This window comes from Cherax quadricarinatus, chromosome 9, assembly GCF_038502225.1.
Source record: "Cherax quadricarinatus isolate ZL_2023a chromosome 9, ASM3850222v1, whole genome shotgun sequence".
Classification (NCBI taxonomy): Eukaryota; Metazoa; Arthropoda; class Malacostraca; order Decapoda; family Parastacidae; genus Cherax; species Cherax quadricarinatus.
Window position 1 is genome coordinate 44,830,188 of NC_091300.1, and position 5,505 is coordinate 44,835,692.

Genomic DNA, 5,505 nt, shown 5'->3' on the forward strand with positions numbered 1-5,505 from the left:
TTTTCTCCAAAGAAAAATACAGTAATAAATATTGTGTGAAGAAAATTTTTGCTAAAAACTCATCCAGTTGTGATAATGTACGAGCATGTATTCCTGTGTGTGTGTGTGTGTGTGTGTGTGTGTGTGTGTGTGTGTGTGTGTGTGTGTGTGTGTGTGTGTGTGTGTGTGTGTGTGTGAGTATACACGCGTGTCAATGTAACATTAAGACAGGGCAGTGTGTGGGGGGAAGAGAGAAACTCTGTACACAACATTCTACGTAGCATATATTAAGTCTTACATCGTGTAGTGTACTACTTCTTACATAGCTCTAAGGAACACAAGCATTTCATATTTACTTTCGTCTCTATATGGAAATATGTAGAGTCTAGTTAGGGCGGCGACTGGATGTGTGTGTCATGCGACCATCAGCCAATGAGAAGCTGGTTCTTTCACAACCAGCCAATGGGAAGCTGACTCTCTTCGATCGCAGCCAATCACCTCGTTAGAAAAGGTAAACAAACGTAGAAGTTTATTTATTAGCTTGTAATTCACCTCAGTGTAGCGTGTAGTTAGCCAGGACCTTGATTATCACTGATGATTGATAGATGTTCAAGGTCGTTAACGAGAGGAGGGAGGAAGGGGGGTGGACAGAGTGAAGGAAGATTAGGTGGGAAAAAGGAGGAAGATTAGGGGTAAGGGCAGGTCAAAATGAAGGAGGAAGATTAGGTGGGAGGGAAGGAGAAAGATTAAGTGGGAGAGAAGGAAGGCCAGAGAGGAGGAGGCAGATTAGGTTGGAGGGAAGGCATTAGAGAGTGAAGGAAGGGGGAAGGAGAGACTAGAGAAGGAAAGGATAGAGGGGAGAAGGTAGGAAAAGAAGGAAAGAAGGAAGAGCAGACAGGAGGGTTAGGAGAGGAGAAGGACAGAATGGAGGAGAGGGAAGGAAAAAGGGGAGGGAGGGAGGGTATAACGGAGTGAAGGAGAGAGTGAAAAATGAAGGAGAATGGAGGGGAGGGGAGGAAAGAGAAGTATAAGAGGGAAAAAATGAGAAGAGGGTAGGACAGGGAAGGAGGGAGTGAAGGAGAGAGTGGAGAATGAAGAGAAAGAGGAAGAGATGAAATGAGAAACTAAATGAGAGAGTAATGGAGGAATGAAGAAAGGGAAGGAGAGAGTTAAGGAGGGAGTGAAGGAGGTATCAAGAGTGAGGGAAGGAGAGAGTGAAGGAAGACGGGAAGGAGAGAGAACGAGAGAGCAAAGAGAGGAATGCTTGGAGGTAAGTAAGGCACCTCCTTCCTTCTCTACCTTCACGAAGTAGCAGCCAGGATAGGCTGGCATTGAGAAAATAAATATCACCCGTGTTGCGGGGTGCAGTAAGGTGTAAGGTGGCGTGCCTTTATATCCTGATGCAGGAGTACGTTGTAATCTTAACCTTGTAAAGTTAATATATATACATATACATATATATTTTTAGTAGATTTTTCGCGTTTTATACAAGTTGATGTAGTGTGAGGGAGTTGGAAGGAATGTGAGGGAGTGGGAGGGAATGTGAGGCAGTGGGAGGGAATGTGAGGGAGTGGGAAGGAATGTGAGGGAGTGGGAAGGAATGTGAGGAAGTGGGAGGGAATGTGAGGGAGTGGGAAGGAATGTGAGGGAGTGGGAAGGAATGTGAGGAAGTGGGAGGGAATGTGAGGGAGTGGGAAGGAATGTGAGGGAGTGGGAGTGTGAGAGAATGGGAGGAAGCGTGATGGAGTGGAAGTGGGAGGGAGAGAGTGAAAGAATGTGTGTGTTTGTGAGAGAGATTGAGAGTGTAACAGTGATGGAGAATTTGAGAAAGGGTGTGAGAGGCAAAGAGTGTTGTAAATGATAGAGGAAATGTGCGAGAGTGGAAATGTGTGAGATTGTAAGTTTGTGAGAGTGTGAGTGATAGAATGTGTGCGAGACTGGGAGTGTTATAGAGGGAGTGTGTGAGAGTGGAAAAGTGAGAGAGTAGGAGGGTAAAAGAGAGTGAATATGAGAGAATGAGAGTGAAAGTGTTACAGTAGAGTGGGTTAATAAGTATTTGAGAGATAATGATCAACAGAGAAACAAATCATATTGGAGAGAGAATGAGAGAGAGAGAGAGAGAGAGAGAGAGAGAGAGAGAGAGAGAGAGAGAACGTACCCATGTGTTTACCAACAAGGCCCGGGGGTGAGGCTTCGTACAGACCCACGCGGGTGCAACACTCCCCTCCACACCTCAATATCAGTTTTCAAGGACTTATTTGGGGCATCAATAATAGATAATTTTTTTTTTCATATGAAATTTATTTATCTACCGAGGAAGAAATTTTGTGTTTGTGGGGGGAAGCATACACAAAGTATTTAATAATTTTGTTAGCACCTGGAAAATTATTTTCGTTAATAGTTCGTCAGTGATGCAAGTGGCGTACCACTGGTAAAAGTGAGGAAGAGAGACGACGTTTCGTTCGGTGTAGAGCTTAAACAAGCCATTAATAAAGCTTTATAATGAGCGAAACGTTGTGACAATAACATCTTATTCCGCTAAGTGTTTTCTTCGTGACCACCGAAGAAGTTCAGTGTCCAACACTGAGACAGTCACTTTCATTGAGCTGGAAATTACCAATAAATCCAGCTAAATTATACCTTTGTCAGCCAATCCGTAAGAATTCAAAAAAAGAAAAATCCTGTTGACGAGTCTCAGGAGCCATGTCATCAGTACATGGCTTCTGTGGCAAACATTCCCGTACAAAATAACTTTTGATGATTTAATATTCGGAAACTCTTATCCTTGAAGACTGTAAAACCTTATGGCAGACAGTCCTGGTGGAAAAAAAAAAGGATTACGTAGGTAATCGCAGTTCAGTTATATGTGGGAACGCACAAATGTGTTGTATGGATATCCATTTACTTTTCACACACCAGGGATCATTAACTTGGACTGATTAAACCTTTCGCGGGGCGGAACGTCTCCTTAATATTTGTCCTTATAGCGAATTTGACACACGGTGTTGGTATTGTGTGACACACGGTGTCAGTATTGTCTGACACATGGTGTTGGTATTGTCTGACAAACGGTGTCAGTATTGCCTGACACACGGTGTCAGTATTGTCTGACACACGGTGTCGTCGGTATTGATCCCCATAAATTTGCGTGCAAACAACCTAAAGAACGTAATTAAAGAGTCACCCAGATCAAATTTACTTCTAGCGAACATTCATCTCCCCCCAAAATTGAGTTTATGGTGAATATAAGTATTAATCATCTAATTATAGACAACATTCAAACTCGAAGAAATGAAACAATGGTAAAATATTATATGATAAATTACCAAAGAACTTAAGCAATGGAAATTAAAACTGTGGTAAATGCAAAAGTCTGAGCAAGACCGTATTATTATTATTATTATTTGTAATGCATGAGTAGTGGTACAACATACATACATATATATATATATATATATATATATATATATATATATATATATATATATATATATATATATATATATATATATATATTTAATAGCAAAATCAAAACTCATATTTTGTAATATATGTAAAATTATTAGTAGAATAAAAAGTTCACTTACAAAAATTATTGTTATTTTTATCCTGGTGTTATTATTATTATTATTATTATTATTATTATTATTATTATTATTATAACAAGAGTTCGGTTACTACTGTCACTAGAGTGAACATGAGTGATTCATCTTCACTAGTGGAATCCCTTGAAGACGATGTGGTGTCTTGACACTAAGGAAGGATTCTTGATCCAAGGAACCGAAGCTACTCTTCCATACCTTTCCAGGTAACGAGCATAATTCTTTCCTATTACCCAGACGCTGCATAACCATTATGAGTTTACAATCTTATTATTCTTATTGTATTTAAGCATATTATTATTATAATTATCCTTTACATACTACATTCCCTGGCAAGTGATACAAGTGGTTTAGCGAGACACGGGAGTAAACACCAAGATGATTCCGGGGCTGTTGCTCACTTACAACATAGAGCAAAGAACGAGAGTAGATTTAGGCGGAAAAGTGAGTTGTGAGAGCGAGAGGGTGACCTGATGATGGTTATGTGGTAGTAATAAGATGGCACGGAGTGGCCGGTGATGTGACCTGAGAGCCGGGTTTTGAGGTGGCAGTTACCTTATTAGTCTCACCACACACCACCCTCACCTCACCTGACCCTCTCCACTTCACCTGATCTCTCTCCACTTTTTAAGTTCAGTTTTCAGTAAGTTGTGCACAGCCTTGACAGTCCATAGTGCTAAAATGTTTCCATAATGAATGTCTGAAGTGTTGCACAAGAACCTTACTATGTAGGCGTTATATATATATATATATATATATATATATATATATATATATATATATATATATATATATATATATATATATATATATATATATATATATATATATATAATGTATATATTACTTGTACTACTAGTGTTATAATTATTTCTACATTATTCTCACATTTATATAAATTGTTATAATTGTTATAAAATATAATGTCAGCATAACACTGATCTGCATTTGGAATGTTCATAATTTTTAATTTTATTCATGTTTGCGATCTTACATATTCTTGAGCTGCTGACTAAATATCTAAACCATTTTGTTCTGTCAGGTAAGGATTTTTATTACAATACAAATTAATGAAAAAAATGTGAATTTTAATAAATTATTAATTTACTAAAATTAGGCAAGTAGTCATGGAAAAGCACTTTCTGTTAGTTTTAAGAACATATGAATCATCATGAATCAAATCAAATGATTTTGTTAAAAAAAATATGATCCTAATGGTTAGCGTACATGTTAACTCACAGGAAGGAGGACCACTTTGGAGTGTTGACGTGTACTTGGCTCTGTGAAGACCTGTTTGCGCGCTCTCTAGAATTGAAGCAAGATGCCCTCCATCGAGCAACTTTACCAACAGCTTAAAGAAGAATTGAGGATGGCGAATATGGAAATTCGGCGACTGACCGAGGAAAACAAAAAGATTCGTAGTAGTCCTCCTGTTTTGAGTCCTCAGGTCAAGAAGGGAAACTGGTCAGTGGCTGGACAGCAGGGAAAGAAGTAGACGATCAAGAAGACGAATGGAAAGGTAGAAACGATGAAGAAGAAAGAGACTGCCGTGGAAACTGTTGTGGAAACATCTAATACATTCTCAGTGCTACCCGACGAATGTGAGTCGACTACTGGGAACATCACGACGAACGACACCAAGGAAGGTACGAATATTGTTGTTGTTGTTGGGGATAGCCAAGTAAGGTATATGGATAGGGCGTTCTGCTTGAAGGACAGGAGTAGGAGACAGAGAGTTTGTTTTCCTGGGGCTGGGATGGAGGATATTGTTAGCCGTCTGGATGACATCATGAGAGGTAATGGGAGTAATCCTATTATCTGTCTCAGTGCTGGAGGCAACGATGTTGGCAGACGTAGGAGTGAAGACCTGATTAGCAGGTATAGGTCAGCAATAGAAATAATTAGGAGTAAGGGTGGGAACCCT